Raw genomic sequence first — 17,509 nt, forward strand, 5'->3', positions numbered from 1 at the left:
ATCATTTGCTTCTTCAGCTTACATCTTTATTAGAGATGTGGCCTTGACAATAATGCTGTAAGGATGACAGCAATAACACCAGCAAGCTCACATACTACAACCTTCTACACCCTTGTCATTTCTGCTAGACTGGTAATACTATGGGTGAACCCATAGTATTATGATTCCCATTTCGCCTGTGAGAAAGCTGAGGCCTAGAGAGGTCTCATAGCAGGAGAGCAGCAGTGGGTGGGACAGGGGCTCTGTCTGTGACTGCAGGCTTCACAGTTGAGACAGCTCTGTAGCTTATTACCATATATTAAGCACTTCACTCCAAGGCAGTATGTGTGGTTCTTCTTACCTTACATCCCTGTGGGTACCAGCTCAGCAGTTCTCCTCCTACCTGCTCTGTCAAGCTCTGTTTTGAAGCTTCTCACTCCAGGATGTTCTTTTCTAGTAATGCTCTCAAAGGTGTGGGCTCTGGAGGAATCAAAGTCAAAAATCACAGCCATGTTGACTGCCGCACTGTTTACAACAGCCACAGTATTGGAACCAGCCTAGATGCCCATCAGTACGTGAAGGTGTAAAGAAACGTGGTGCATACACAGCTGAATTTTATACAGCCATAAAGAAGACAAAGGTAGCGTGCCATTAGCAGAAATTGCATGCAACTGGAGACTTAGGAAGATCAATACGTTTTCTCTTATATGTGGAACCTAGATTTAAAAGCCTATAAGTGCATGTGTAAATAAAAGGTAAAGGTGGGTGAATAGTGCTTGTTGTCTCTGGGTTCTCTGTGATGCCCCATTGCTCTCTACTTCCTAATATGAGCAGTCATCTCTACTATGAACTCTCTAAGGAGCAATGTTCAAGTCTTTTCATAGTTTAGGGCTGCTCTCCCCAGTGAACAAGGGTTGGTCAAGGACTAGGAAGAAAACAGAAAAGAAAGACATGGGTTCTTACAGCTAAGCCTGGGATCCCAGAACTTCTTTGGAGCAAGTGGTCCATCAAATTTCCTATCAACCTCACTATCCTGAACCACATGAACCTGCTGGCTTACAAGAATTGATGTCTGATATTATGCACTGAAGTTAGAATAATAAGTGTCTTGGTAATTTTTTTGATATATTCCCATAGTGACCTCAACTAGGGACAAAGAATATACATTCTCTTGCATTAAAATTAGAATGTATCTAAAAGGAGGAAGAATAATGATAAAAATGACCCCAAACCAAAATACCTGAGTACATATACTTGTATGAAATGATGTTAAGAACCCTAGATGTATTAACTCTGTTAGGAGTATATGTCCAGGAGTGGTAGAGCTGGGTCCTCAGGTAATACTATGTCCAATTTTCTGAGGAACCTCCAGACTGATTTCCACAGTGGTTGCACCATTTTGCAATCTCACCAACAATGGAGGAGTGTTTCTCTTTCTCCACATCCTTGCCAGGATCGGTTGTCACCTGGGGTTTGATCTTAGCCACTCTGACTGGTGTGAGATGGATTCTCAGAGTTCTTTTGATTTGCATTTCCCTGATGAGTAAGGATATCGAACATTTCTTTAAGTGCTTCTTGATATTCCTGAGAATTCTTTGTTTAGCTCTGTAGTCCATTTTTAAAGCTGGAGTCTAACTTGAGTTCTTTGTATACATTGGATATTAGCCCTCTATAGAATTTTGGATTCCTAATTTGTTGATTGATGTTTTGTTCTAATGACAGTGGCCTTTGCCATATATAAGCCTAGCAATTATATGAGGTCCCATTTGTCAATTCTTGATCTTAAGAGTATAAACCATTAATGTTCTGTTCAGGAAATTTTCCACTGTGCCCATGTATTTGAGGCTCTTCCCCACTTTCTCTTCTATTAGTGTCAGTGCACCTGGTTTTATGTGGAGGTCCAAGATCCACTTGGACTTGGTCTTTGTACAAGGTGAGAAGAACAGATTGATTTGCATTTTTCTACATGCTGACCTCCAGTTGAACCAGTACCATTTGTTGAAAATCCTGTCTTTTTTTCCACTGGATGGTTTTAGCTCCTTTGTCAAAGATCAAGTGACCATAGGTATGTGGGTTCATTTCTGGGTCTTCAATTCTATTCCGTTGATCTACCTGCCTGTCTCTGTACTGATACCATACAGTTTTTAATCATCATTGGTCTGTAATACAGCTTGAGGTCAGGGATGGTGATTCTCCCAGATATTCTTTTATTGTTGAGAATAGTTTTCACTATCCTGGGTTTTTTGTCATTCCAAATGAATTTGCAAATTCCTCCTTCTAAATCTATGAAGAATTGAGCTGGAATTTTGATTGGGATTTTCTTTTCTATCTCTTGTATTCTGTTGGTGATGCTTGAATCTATGACTCCTGATCTCTTTCCTAGGTTTTCTATCTCCAGGGTTCGTTCGTTCTCTCTCTCTCTCTCTCTCTCTCTCTCTCTCTCTCTCTCTCTCTCTCTCTCTCTGTGTGTGTGTGTGTGTGTGTGTGTGTGTGTGTGTGTGTGTGTGTGTGTGTATGTGTGTGATTTCTTTATTGTTTCTATTTCTACTTTTAGATCCTGGATGGTTTTGTTCAATTCCTTCACCTGTTTGATTGTGTTTTCCTGTAGTTCTTTAAGGGATTTTTGTATTTCCTTTTTCAGGGCTTCTACCTGTTTACCTGTATTCTCCTGTATTTCTTTAAGGGAGTGATTTATGTACTTCTTAAAGTCTTCTATCATCGTGAGATGTGATTTTTAAATCAGAATCTTGCTTTTCTGGTGTGTTGGGGTATCCAGGGTTTTCTGTGGTGGGAGAACCTCATTCTGATGATGACAAGTGGCCATGGTTTCTGTTGCTTAGGTTCTTGTACCTGCCCCTCACCATCTGGTTATCTCTGTTGTTATCTGGTCTTGCTGTCTCTGACAGTAGCTTGTCCCTCCTGTAAGCCTGTATGTCAGCACTCCTGAGAGACTAGCTCTCTCTGGGCAGAATTTGGGTATAGAGAGCTATGGTACAGGGTCAGTTCCAGGCACAGATGGAAACAAGAAGGACCCTGTCCTAGGCTGCTTCTTGGTTCCTTGGGTCAGGTATTTGAGCAGAATGGTGGTCTTACTTGTGTTTTCAACTGTGTCAGCATTTCCAGGAGACCAGTTATTTCCTGGCAGGGTTTGGATATAGAAAGCTATGGCACAGGGTCAGCTGGAGCACAAACGAAGGCTCTGTGGGAGGGTGGTAGGCATGCCTGTCTTTATTTTTGATATCTAGATTAAAATTATTTATCTCTCCTAGAACCCAGACTTCATTTTTTTCATCATTTGGGCATAATTTATGTCTGAGAAAGCACAAACCAGGCAAGCCCTTCTCTTGATTTTCTAGCTTCTGACTATGACTTACCCATTCCTGGTTACCTGGGCCTAATACTGAAGGACTTTTATTATTCTTTAAAATCTAAATTATGTATTTACATATTTACTTTGAATGAACTGGTATAATATACAACTATTCATCCATTTATTCACTTATCAAATTCTACATGTTAGCTACTAGATCATGGATACAAGGTCAGTTCAACAAAAGACAACAATTGGAGGTCATGGTATTTGCATGTATAACAGTAAGGAGACAAGGGTAAGCCAATAAAGTAAGGTTTATTGAAGTTTTCCACAGTAAGGACTAGTAGTCACCTTCTACTTCTCTTTTCCTCCCACATGCTCAGCAACCACCTTATCTCAAGTAACAGTGAGAAAGACGAGAGGTTCAGCATCTTCTGGGACAGAAAACTGGAACAGAAATAATGTTCCACAAACTAATGGAAGAAGATATCAGAGTAAGAAGAAAATAAGCAAGTACTTGAATAGGCACATCCCCCTGAAAGGAGTGTCTGAATGGCCAATGAAAATGCCATTAAAAAGCTTCAACTTTACTATTTTTAGAAAGCAAATTAAATCAAGTTCCAATGCAAACTGTAAATTAAGGCCAAACAGTTCAGTAAAATAAGATTAAAGACATAAATCTAAGAATGCACAAGCATGCAGGCAGAAACTGCTTATACTACTAGTATAGTAAGTTGACGATACATTGGCTTTGGAAAAATGCTTGGCATTTCTGCTAAATCTGAGCTCATGTATGTTCTGTGATGTGAGAGAACTGTACAAATGTGTTTACCCAAAAAGTCATTCACCATCTTAACAGCACACTCTCTGGGACAGTCACAAATACTCAGGAATAAGTTAGTTAATGGGATATGTACACACAACACACACACACACACACACACACTGTGTTAGGAAGAGAATATTATACAGCAGTGTAAGTTCACTATCAGTCACTCTAGACAACAAAATGTGTTTTTCCTTTTTAGTGTTAACCGAAAATTCTACATGCAAAACGAGTACATTTATCTGGATTTATGAAACAGGGTAAACATCTTTGTGTTCTTAGAAATTATAGTTGTGGCTTTCCTTGGGTGGGTAGTGTCCCTCTCTGGGGGATAGTAGCTCTCCTTGGTGGGTGTGGTCCCTCCTTAAGTGGATAGCGGCTCTCATTGAGTAGGTAGTGTCTCTCTGTAGGTGGATAGTGGTTCTCCTTGGATGACTACTAGCTCTCTTCCGGTGAGTTAGCAATCAGAAAAAACAGAATAGATGCCTGGCAGAGCTCTGGGTGTTCTAGTTTGCTCTGGTTGTTGCTGTTGCTGATGTTGTCATTGCTTTTGCTTTTGGGGGTTTTGTCTGTTTGTTTTCTTTCTGACTGATGGTTGTACAAGGAAATGTGTTCTAAAAAGATACCCAAACCACCTTTTGGATACAGTAGCACATTCAGCAGAAGTTGGAAATAGCTGGTTATTTCCTACCTTGAGAAAGATAAAATGTGATTCCTGGAATATAAAGCATTGGATAAAGGATGTCTAAAAATCTATAGGTCTGGTGTTTCCCACATACAACAGAAGGCGTTCATCGATCTGCTCAATTACTTGAGGAATGGGCAAGCATATTTTGCATCATGGGCCATTAGTGGTTTATAGAACACATTAAGAGCAGCATCCTTGAAGAGGGGTAAGTAAAAATAAAAATCAATGCTATTTTATAAGTTCTAAAACTACACTTTATAGTTCCTCCAGTTGTCATACAGAAACATCACTGTAGGGCTGAAAGGGAGGACAGGGGCACACTTATAGCACCAATCAGGAAGCCAAGGCCTAAGGGCATTTGTTCAAAGTAGTAGCAAAAGTCGGCTCCAAACCTGTGTCCTTTCCTCCTTCAGACAGGAAAACTTCCTGGAAATCTTATGCAACATAGAATGTATATATACATTAACAATATACATGAGAACCAAAACTTCCATAATTCATTGATGTCTTAAAACAAATTTTTATTTTGCTAACCATAGCTATACATATGTTTGAAAGTAGTCACACAAATGAACCATGATATACATTTGTATAGATAATGCGTATATGAATTCAAGGACATCCAAGCTGTCCAAAGCTCAAGCGACTTTAAAAGGCACAGTGGGAGGGTTTGTATAGAGCCTCTGGACCTCTCTGGGATGGACTTGCTGCCATCCTACAGAGTCCAGCACTCCCTGAGGAACACTAGCCTTACTACTTATCTTTCATATGGCTCGATGCCATGCACGCTGGCCCTGCTCTTTCCTCATGTTCATACCCCTTCGATGAGTGGCACTTTTCCCTTTGAGAAACTTTTTTCTTCCACTTTCACTTCATGCCATGTTGTAAGTCTGGACCTCACCCCACCCCATAGCAAACAGAACCTTCTACTTCCTAGAGATAGGGGCAGGTACAATAGGGCCGGCTGGGAAAAATTGAGCCAAATAGGGACAAATGAGAGTGGGGGGGAAATTGCTGGAATGTAGGAGTTGTCTTTCTACCATGGCTGACAGCCAGCTTGGAGCTACAGGAGGCCATCTGGATGTCATAAGTAAAGAAGGTATCAGAAGTGAAGAGATCATAGAGAAAACAGAATCTAGATGTAGCCGATAACATCTCTCTCAAGCGCTTGAATTCATCTGTATTTGAATCTCCTGTATCTTAGATTTGAAACTCATATGAGCAGACCAAGTCTTCTTTGGCCTTAGCTAGTAGGTGTTTCTAGATATACAAGTGAATGTGTCCAGAGAGAGATCCTCAGGCAGTAACATCACCTCTCTATACTACAGTCTCCTCACTTGAAACACAGTAACAACTAGAATCCCTTCTCAGAGAGTGAATATAAGGAAGACATTAGAGAAGATGAGTGTAAGAGCAGCTAGCAGATTACAAACTAGAAAGAAAATGTTTATTCATGCTAACTGTGGACTTTCGGTGATCCTCAGTGATTGAATGACACGAAGCTTTCCACTCATGTAAGAAGCATTGGGTAGCCGTTTCAAGGGTTGTTCTTGGCTCACATACGTGTTGAAGATGCTGAAATATAAACTTGGCCAACTAGAAAGAAATCACACAGAACACATTTTTGTTGCTGTTTCTGTTATTGTATTGTGGGTGCGGGTTTATTTTGGGTTTTGGTTTTGTTGAGTTTTTTTTTTCCATTTTTTTTTTTAAATACAGGAAGCAGCACAGTGCTAATGAGGCTATGGAGACACGCCCTAGGACCCACATATGACCTCTAGCTGAAGCTCTTACAGATCTACACAATCTGCCTGGAGCAGCTGGAATAAGAACCCCCAAGTTCCAAGCCTAGCTTCTTGGAGCTTTGTTGAGCACATCTCTATCCCCCGAGGAGCACAAAATATCAGGACTGCATTTCCAAGAGAGGTTGGCCATTCTCTAGGCAGCTGCTCATTTAGAACTTTCAAGACAAGTCTGGAGTCCCATCTGTGCTGATAGCAAGTTAAAATGAAGGCTTTTTTTTCTAGAATTCCTACTTTTGGTATTTTCTTTTGGTTTTTAAAAATCCTATGGTTTTCAGATAGAAAGAGAAGAAAAATATTATTCGCATATTCTACAGATTTGTATCTAACTCAGTATATTTGAAAATAGAGTCTGCAGTATAGTTTTATGTCAACTTGACACAAGTTAGAGATCTTTTAGAGCCTTAGAAGGGATTTGAGAAATGCCCCTACAAAAGCATAAATAAATGCAAAAAATCCATCGGGGCTCATTGTGCTCTCATTTTATTGATGAAGGAAATAATGGATGAAAAACCAGAGCGTCTCTAACATTATCGAAATTGTTCACGGCCACAACACTTACAGAATATTTGAATTTAAGGTATAGTGTTCCTGCCTTTCCATCCCTGACTGCTTTCAGAGACCAATGCTGCAAGATATGAGATACTGAGCAACACTCAAAACTGAGGAAAATGATAAATCTGTTGTCTTCAGGAACAAAAACTAAGATTGAACAAGGTTGGCAATTGAGAGAGGAGACATTAGTTCAGGTCTGGCCCTGCATGAGATGTTACGGTGGAAAGTCCAGAGGGAGGGCAGCTGGGATTGCCATTTGTCCATAGGGGAAGAGGGTGACTCCTCCTCTTGGCAATCCTGTGAAAAGTCATTGCTGGTTTCTGTCTGCTTTTGCTTCCATCCCCAAAGTCCCTTTATTACAGGTGGTCTTAACTTCTGCCAGGGAGCTTCATGGAGAGAGCAAAGGCTAGCTCCCTTTGGACTTCACCTAGGACACTGTCAGTATTAAAGTAATTAGCATTGTGTTAAGGTTGGTTTAAAACTTCCAATTCTAATTATTTTAATTTTGTGTGTGCTGATTTTATGATGAAGGGATTTGTAGATGTTTTTGTCTCCACACAAGATGTAGCATATTTGTCACCACGCAAAAATATTACTCTAAACCCTCTATCCAATAAGACCTTCCTTAGAGCACAACTGGCCAAAACAGATTGTGATGGTTCTCTTCACGGAATGTTTCTGGTGGATATATTGTTACTCCCCCATATGCTATCACAGAGAATCCATTTTCACTGTGACTTGTTAAAAATTGGATGTATTCATACACACACACACACACACACACATACACACACACACGGATATATATGTATGTATGCATGTATATATGCATGTATGTATGTATGTATATATGTATGTATGTATACGAAGTCCTCATGCTTATACACCTAACACTTCATGAAATAAGCAGTCTTCTCAGTATTCCTACCAGCAATGGAGGAGTGTTTCCTTTGCTTCACATCCTCACCAGCGTGTGCTATCACTTGAGTTTTTGATCTTAACCATTCTTATGGGCGTAAGATAGAATCTCAGAGTTGTTTTAATTTGCATTTCCCTTATGACTAAGGACTTTGAACATTTTTTAAAGTACTTGTTGGCCATTCGAGATTCCTCAGTTGAGAGTTCTCTGTTTAGCACTCCACTTTTTTTTTGTTGTTGTTGTTTATTATTTTATCTTTTTTTTTAATTTAGAGAATACTTTATTAGTTTTTGTAATCAAACCCACGTAGATAAGACCTTACATATTTAATACAGTGTGTTACCCCTGTACAAATGGAAAAAACTTAAGTTCAACATTTCTAGACCAATATGGCTGTTAATTTCTGTACAGTGCCAACTCAACACAGTAAACGGGGATACTTTTTTCCAAAGTTGACAGAACAGCTAAAGTTTCGAAAAATTCAAATTATATATCTGTATATATATATTTATATTTATATAAAAAGACCAATAATAGCAGTGTGTTATGCATCAACAGCAGCAACAGCTTTTCCAGGTTCTGCAGTCATCTGAACAAAACTGTAGAGACATCCAGCACACTCCATTAAAAAAAAAAAAAAGTAAAACAACAAAACCCGAGAAAACAGCACAGTTCTGTTACTCTTGTGGCACCTGGCACCATTTTTTTTTTAAATTAGCTTCTCAATCATCATCTGGAAAGAAAACATTCTGAGCAACATCATTAAAAACAGCTCTGATAAAGCACGGTCACTACTACGTATCATAAAGCAGGTACAAGCTATTTTACATCCACAGAGGTATGATACAGTACTGTCCTACATCTATAATACTAGAGGATACAATTTAAAAGGCATTATTTGAGACTTGATTCTACTTTTCCAGCAGAGGGCCCAAAGGATGGTGTGACACAGCTTTGTAAAGAAACATACACTAGACAGGATTTCCTTTCACTAGTGGCACAGTTCTAAGGATTCATTCTCTCCATGAATGTCAGCTAAAACCGTTATTAAAAAAATGAAATATCCCTAAAACAAAACCGTATAACCACCGGATTCACATGAAGATGACCTAGTGGAGACAAGCTGGACCTCACCTTACCAACAAGCTATCAAATCTGTTATGTTTAAACAGTGAGACCTCCAAGGAAGGAGATGCCAAGTAGTGCTTCAAAGCTTCGGACCACAATCAAACACAGCATCCTTTTCAACAGAAGCAGAAGCTCATCTGAATATGCTCAAGGATGCTGACATCAACATTTAATCATCTCCTCACTCATCCAGGAAGAAGGGGAGATCAGTTACTACTGTACTTTATTGTGTTCAACCAAATCACCATGTTACAAAAATAGCAAGCTGCCATAATAAAAAATACGGCTCCTCTATCCAGCACCAGATAGCATCATTTTACTTTCAAGCCTAGAAATTGCACACTTGTATATAAACCAACCAAAGATGAGGATTGAGAGTTCATCTTGGTGGATTTTTCCTTTGATGAATATGAAGTGTCCTTCCTTATCTTTTTTGATGACTTTTAATTGAAAATTGATTTTATTTGATATTAGAATGGCTACTCCAGCTTGCTTCTTCTGACCATTTGCTTGGAAAGTTGTTTTCCAGCCTTTCACTCTGAGGTAGTGTCTGTCTTTGTCTCTGAGGTGTGTTTCCTGTAGGCAGCAGAATGCAGGGTCCTTGTTGCGTATCCAGTTTGTTAATCTATGTCTTTTTATTGGGGAGTTGAGGCCATTGATGTTGAGAGATATTAAGGAATAGTGATTATTGCTTCCTGTTATATTCATATTTGGATGTGAGGTTATGTTTGTGTGCTTTTCTTCTCTTTGTTTTGTTGCCAAGACGATTAGTTTCTTGCTTCTACTAGGGTATAGCTTGCCTCCTTATGTTGGGCTTTACCCTTTATTATCCTTTGTAGTGCTGGATTTGTAGAAAGATATTGTGTAAATTTGGTTTTGTCATGGAATATCTTGGTTTCTCCATCTATGTTAATTGAGAGTTTTGCAGGATACAGTAACTTGGGCTGGCATTTGTGTTCTCTTAGGACACAATGTATGACATCTGTCCAGGATCTTCTGGCCTTCATAGTTTCTGGCGAAAAGTCTGGTGTGATTCTGATAGGTCTGCCTTTATATGTTACTTGACCTTTTTCCCTTACTGCTTTTAATATTCTTTCTTTATTTTGTGCGTTTGGTGTTTTGACAATTATGTGACGGGAGGTGTTTCTTCTCTGTTCCAATCTATTTGGAGTTCTGTAGGCTTCTTGTATGCCTATGGGTATCTCTTTTTTTAGGTTAGGGAAGTTTTCTTCTATGATTTTGTCGAAGATATTTACTGGTCCTTTGAGCTGGGAGTCTTCACTCTCTTCTATACCTATTATCCTTAGGTTTGATCTTCTCATTGAGTCCTGGATTTCCTGGACCAGTAGCTTTTTCTGCTTTACATTATCTTTGACAGTTGAGTCAATGATTTCTATGGAATCTTCTGCTCCCGAGATTCTCTCTTCCATCTCTTGTATTCTGTTGGTGAAGCTTGTATCTACAGCTCCTTGTCTTTTCTTTTGATTTTCTATGTCCAGGGTTGTTTCCATGTGTTCTTTCTTGATTGCTTCTATTTCCATTTTTAATTCCTTCAACTGTTTGATTGTGTTTTCCTGGAATTCTTTCAGGGATTTTTGCGATTCCTCTCTGTAGGCTTCTACTTGTTCTCTAAGGGAGTTCTTCATGTCTTTCTTGAAGTCCTCCAGATTCATGATCAAATATGATTTTGAAACTAGATCTTGCTTTTCTGGTGTGTTTGGATATTCCGTGTTTGCTTTGGTGGGAGAATTGGGCTCCGATGATGCCATGTAATCTTGGTTTCTGTTGCTTGGGTTCCTGCGCTTGCCTCTCGCCATCAGATTATCTCTAGTGTTACTTTGTTCTGCTATTTCTGACCGTGGCTAGACTGTCCTATAAGCCTGTGTGTCAGGAGTGCTGTAGACCTGTTTTCCTGTTTTCTTTCAGCCAGTTATGGGGACAGAGTGTTCTGCTTTTGGGCGTGTAGTTTTTCCTCTCTACAGGTCTTCAGCTGTTCCTGTGGGCCTGTGTCTTGAGTTCACCAGGCAGGTTTCTTGCAGGGGAAAAGTTGGTCCTACCTGTGGTTCCAAGGCTCAAGTTTGCTCGTGGGGTACTGCCTAAGTCCTCTCCGTGGTGGCAGCAACCGGGAAGATCTGCACCGCTCTTTCCGGGAGCCTCCGTGCACCAGGGTTCCAGATGACGTTTGGTGTTTTCCTCTGGCGTCTGGATGTGCACAGAGTGCAGTCTCTTCTGGTTTCCCAGGCGTGCCTGCCTCTCTGAAGGTTTAGCTCTCCCTCCCACGGGATTTGGGTGCAGAGAACTGTTTATCCGGTCTGTTTCCTTCAGGTTCCAGCGGTGTCTCAGGCGCAGGGGTCCTGCCGCTCCCGCCCCCCCCCCCCACGGGAACCCAGAGGCCTTATACAGTTGCCTCTTGGGCCAGGGATGTGGGCAGGGGTGGGCAGTGTTGGTGGTCTCCTCCGCTCTGCAGCCTCAGGAGTGCCTGATCAGGCAGTGAGGTCTCTCTCCCACGGGGTTTCAGCACTCCACTTTTTAATTGGGTTATTTGGGCTGTTGGTGTCTAACTTCTTGAGTTCTTTGTAATTTTTATATATTAGCCATCTGTCAGAATTAGGGTTGGTGAAGATGATTTCCTAATCTGTAGGCTGTGGTTTTGTGCTATTGACAATGTCTTTTGTGTTACCGAAGCTTTGAAGTTTCATGAGGTACCATTTTTCTTTTTTGTATTAGTTATTTTATTTATTTACATTTCAAATGTTATCCCCTTCTAGGTTTCCTCTCCACAAACTCCTATTCCATCCACCTTCCCCTGCTTCTATGAAGGTACTCCGCACCCACTCACCCACCCACTCCTGCCTCACTGCCTTAGCATTTCCGTAAGCTAGGGCATTAAGCCTTCAGAGGACTAAGGTCCTCCTCTCCCAGTGATGCCAGATAAGGTCATCCTCTGCTACATATGCAGCTCGAGCCATGGGACACTCTGTGTGTGTGTGTGTGTGTGTGTGTGTGTGTGTGTGTGTGTGTACTCTTTGACTGGTGGTTTAGTCCTTGGGAGATTTGGGGAGTCTGGTTGGTTGATATTGTTGTTCTTCCTATGGGGTTGCAAACCGCTTCGGCTCCTTCAGTCCTTCCCCTCAATGCTCCACTGGGGTCCTAGTGATCATTCAGATGGTTGCCTACAAGCATCTGCATCTGTATTGGTCAGGCTTTGGCAGAGCCTCTCAGAATACGGCTATATCAGGCTCCTGTCAGCAAGCACTTCTTGGCATCAGCAATAGCGTCTGGGTTTGGTGTCTGCATATGGGATGGATCCCCAGGTGGGGCAGTCTCTGGATGGCTTTTCCTTCAGTCTCTGTTCCATTCTTTGTTGCTATGTTTCCTTTAGACAGGAATAATTCTGGGTTAATATTTTTTGAGATGAGTAGGTGACCCCATCCCTCAACTGGGGGCCATGCCTAACCTCTGGATATGTTCTCTACAGGATCTCTCTCCCCTTTGTTGTGTATTCAGCTAATGTCATCCCAGTGGGTCCTTGGGAGCCTCTTGCTCTTTTGGCATCTGGGGCTTTCTTGTGCCTATTCCCAGTTCCTCATCCACTGTTACACAATTCATTTCAATTTTCTGACCCTCTGTACATCTCCCTGATTCCTCCTCTATTTAGAAGGGGGAACAAAACAATCACAGGAGGTAGAGGGAGGGAAGGACTTGGAAGAGAGAGATAAAGGGAGGGAGGAAAAAAGTCCCATTTTTCAACTGTTGATCTTAGAGCCTGGGTCATAGGTGTTCTTCTGTTCAGGAAGTTGTCTCCTGTATGAATGGGTTCAAGGCAATCTCCCAGTTTCTGCTCTATTAGATTTAGTGTCTCCAGTTTTATGTTGATTTATCAACTTGGACTTGAGGTTTGTGCAGGGTGATAGGTTTGGATCTATTTGCATTGTTCTACAGTCAGACATCCAGTCGGACCAGCACCATGGGTTGAAGATGCTTTTCATTTTTCCTTCTTTGTCAAAACTCAGGTGTCTAGAGGTATGTGAGTTTATTTTAGGGTCTTTGATTTGAGGCCATTGATCAACTTGTCTGTTTGTATACCAATACCATATTACTATGACTTTGTAGTACAACTTGAGGTTAGGGATGGTGATACCTCCAGAAGTTCTTTTATTTTTCAGAATTTTTAGCTATCCTGTGTTTTTGATTTTCCTTATGAAGTTGAGAATTGCTCTGTCAAACTTTGGAAATAACCGAGATATCCCTTAACTGAAGAATGGATAATGAAAATGGGGCACATCTTCACAATGCAATACTATTCAACTAAGTATCATCTAAGTATTAAAAACAAAAACATCATAAATTTTGTCGGCAAATGGATGGAACTTGAAAATATCACCTTCCCTAAGTGAGGTAACACAGACTCAAAAGGACATGCAAAGCATGTACTTACTTATAAGTGGATATTAGCTCTAAAATACAAGATACCCATGCCACATTCCACAGACCCAAGGAAGCTAAACAAGAAGAAAGGATGAGGGGCTGGAGAGATGGCTCAGTGGTTAAGAGCACTGACTGCTCTTCTCGAGGTCCTGAGTTCAAATCCCAGCAACCACATGGTGGCTTACAACCATCTGTAATGAGATCTGATGCCCTCTTCTGGTGTGTCTGAAGACAGTTATAGTGTACTTATACATAAAATAAATAAATATTTAAAAAAAAAGAAGGAAGGATGAAATGAGGATACTTGAATATCACTTTGAGGGGAAAAATTGTCATAGGAGGCAGATGGTGGAAGCAAACTGGGTCGAAGAAGGGATGGGTGTGGGAATGGGGAGATTTCAGGATTCTGTGTGGGGAGAGACAGGGCAGAGGGCCAGAAGAATGAATAAAAAAATAGAGCTGGCAGGAATGTGGGGGTGGGGGAAATCCCAAAGACATGCCAGAGACACCAGAGATGTGGGATAGGGGAGGAGCCCAAGAATCAATCTGGGAAAACTTACCTGAGACTCAGAGAAGTGAGGCTATGGAACCTGAAGAGGCCATCTCTTATAGTCAAACAGGAACCCCAGTGGGGTATTGAGTACACCAACCCACCCACAAAACTTTCAACCCAAAATTTATCCTGTCTACAAGAAATGCAGAAACAGAGGATAGATCAAAGACTGAGGGAAAGGCCAAACAATAACCAAGTCAACTGGAGACCCATCCCATGGGCAAACACAATCCATGACACTATTAATGATACTCTGTTATGCTTGCAGACAGGAGTCTAGCATAGCTATACTCTGAGAAGCTCCACCCAGAAGCTGACTCAGACAGAAGCAGAGACCCACAGCCAAACAGTGGATGGATCTTGGGGATTCTCATGGAAGATTTGAGAGAAGGATGGCCCGGAAGGAGATAGAAACTCAACAGGAAGACCAACAGAATCAACTAACCTGTACCCTTGTGAGCTCTAAGAGACTGAGTCACCAAGAAAAGAGCATACATGTGCTGGACATAGGACCCCTGAACATATGTAGCTGATGTGCAGCTCAGTCTTCCTGTGGGTCCTGAACAACTAGAGCTGGGGCTATCCCTAAAACCGGACTGTGGAATCCGTTCCCCTAACTCAGCTCTCTTGTCTGACCTCCATGAGACAAGAAGGGCCTAGTCCTGCAGCAACTTGATGTGCCAGGGTTGGGGGATGGGGGGGCAGGATACCCAAATAAGGCCACCATGCTCAAAGAAGGAGAGGGAATGGGAAGAAGGTATTGTGGGAGGGGGGACTGGGAGGGGGAACAGCAATTGGGATGTAAAGAGAATACATAAAAAAGAAAGAAAAAAAAAAGAATTTCAATGAAGGTTTTCATGTACTCACTGAACTTGAGTCCAGAGAAATCCATTCAGAAGAAACAGAATACTGTTAGACATTTCTTTCATCTAAGGTCTGAACAAAAGGGCCTAGGACAGTGGGCATGATGTATTCTAGAAACAAGTATTTCGCCGAATGTAGGAAAAGGGGAGAAAATGTATGAAACATTGCTAAGGCATGCAGAGGAACTCCAGATGCCGGGAGCTTGATCTTCTCCTACAGGTACATAGTTTCCCACTGAGACCCTCAACTGCATTGTGGATATTGGTATTGGAGTTCAATCATCTTTCTTGTGGGGACGGCTGTCCTGTGCACTGTAGTATGCTTAGCACAGGTTTTGGCCTGTTCTCACAGATCCAAAAGCCAGCCCCACCTCTGCCCCACCCTAGTTGTTCACAATCAATGCCTTCAGTTTTGATTAAAATGGGGAAGAAAGTCCTCAACTTAATAATGACTGCATCCGTGCATAGCATGTTGCTTGGGGTGCCCTAAAACCTTCATCGTGAGGGATCAGGGACACATATTTCATAAAGTGGCTTTTTAAGTGACACAGCCTCCCTTTTTGTATAGTCAAAGTGCCTTTTAATTCTTTCAGTGTGGGATTTTTTTTTTCCCCTAAGCCTTCCATTTGCAAGAAAATACCCCTCTCTCTGACTCTCTGGCAAGCATGTCTGGTCTTTGATGTTGCAGCAGGATGTTGTCATCTACAAAGGTCACACTGGAGAAGTGGAAACCAACTCTATGCAACCAAGTTACCAGAAAAGAATACGTGAAAAATTCTCAAAAGGTTATAGGTCACTGTATAATTTAGTGTCAGAGCACATTAGCTGTTATCATAGACAGTGTGGTACCTTCGGTCTATGGATTAAACTCTCATCTTGCAGCTTTCAGCATGCTCTGTCCTGCCATTACTTCTGCTCACAAACCACCAACTACTTTCTTGGGAGAATAATCATGGCATTGCATTCATATCACAGATCCATTGCACCCTCTGAAGAAACTTTTTGTTACCATAATTGGTTAAAATTTCTTGAACCTTCAGGAATAACTACCTCTGTTTTTGTTTCGTTTTTGTTTTTGCTTTTTAAAACAATTCCTTCCTCATTTGCAAGTCTCACTATATTTGAAGAATAATTTGATTACCCTTGGCCTTCCCTGGATAGTGTCCTCTATGAAGGTAGAACGCTGGCTATTTTATGCTGTATTAAACTCCAGTCCCTCACACACTCCCTGCATGAGACCTGAAACTTATTGAACAAATCAATGAGTAGATTCATTAGATAATGCTTGTAAAGTACCCTACAAATGCTGTCACATTGAACAACAAATGGCTGTGACATTGCCATCAGTATTTCCAGCAGACACATGTTCAATGATTCATTTCCTTCCTCATTCTCTCTCTCTGTCTTTTCTCATTTCTATTTTTTCATGGTTTATAATAGTCCTGAGCTATGCAAAATAAACTCTTTTCTATAACATCCAAGATTTCAGAAGAGAATAAATCTAAAGATCCCAAAGAAACCTGTGTAAATGCATGGATATTTGCTGTAGGTTTCTCCTGGTGCAAATGTCTAGGCTCTAGACACTCCCCTCCATGGGTTAAACTACAAAGCAGATATACAGACAGCTTGAGCCACAAACTACCTTAACCTTAGGCTTTCACTTGTAGGATGAATTATTAAGGACAAGACAGATGTCTGAGGGCTGAAAAGGAAGATAAGGGCCAAGAGGGCAATCCCAGAGCCTAGGTCTCCTTTCCAACAACAGTCCCACACCATAGGCAATTGGATTGAATAGAAGTGAAAATCAATTGTCTGTGAAAACAGAGTCTGGTTGAGCTGTCCTGCTGTCTCCAGGGGAAGCTTCATCTTCTCAGTAGTGACCCAGGTCCTCTCCTTTCCTTTTGACTTCTGCAAGCAATCCATTTGCTCTAGGACATGTACCATCCAAAGATTCACAAAAAAGCAGGGAGCCCCACTTGCGGCCATTGGGGTAGTTAGCAATGGCTAACCCCAGTTAAGCAGAATGGACAACATGTCACACACAGTGTGTTCCTGAGGTCATGGCTGCATGCAGTTGGCCTAGTGACGCCCTGATCATAATAAGATCTACAGAATGAATACCAGTTGCAGGAGCAGCTGCCATATAAAATCCAAATCCCAAGACCAGATTGGGATGCATAAAACACCAGGGCTTTCAGAAATTTCCCCGTCTTCCCCATCTGGGGATACCTGGGAAGGTAAGGATGGCCATCATGGTCATAAAACTAGCAATAAGAGGTCTCTATTTTGAGCCTGACTCACCATGAACTGATAGGGCAGATGAGCCTTCCTAAAATACAAGCAAGTCACTTCATGGGGTGTTCGGGGGCCTCTGTCAGTTTTATTGGCCACATCTGTTACAGAATCATAGCTTTCAATGTCTTGATACCATAACCAGGTACTTCCAAACAACGAC

At 41.3% G+C, this 17,509-nt stretch overlaps 1 long non-coding RNA gene across 1 annotated transcript in view; it reads right to left on the reverse strand.

Moving 5' to 3' along the window:
- Positions 1-316: 316 nt before the first annotated feature.
- Positions 317-17,509, reverse strand: part of LOC134482085 (uncharacterized) — a 73,447-nt gene continuing 56,254 nt past the window's right edge. Inside the window, exon 3 of the long non-coding RNA XR_010058102.1 lies at positions 317-459. This is a non-coding gene — a long non-coding RNA (uncharacterized LOC134482085). The remainder of the gene's footprint in view (positions 460-17,509) is intronic.

This window comes from Rattus norvegicus, chromosome 15, assembly GCF_036323735.1.
Source record: "Rattus norvegicus strain BN/NHsdMcwi chromosome 15, GRCr8, whole genome shotgun sequence".
Taxonomy (NCBI): domain Eukaryota; kingdom Metazoa; phylum Chordata; class Mammalia; order Rodentia; family Muridae; genus Rattus; species Rattus norvegicus.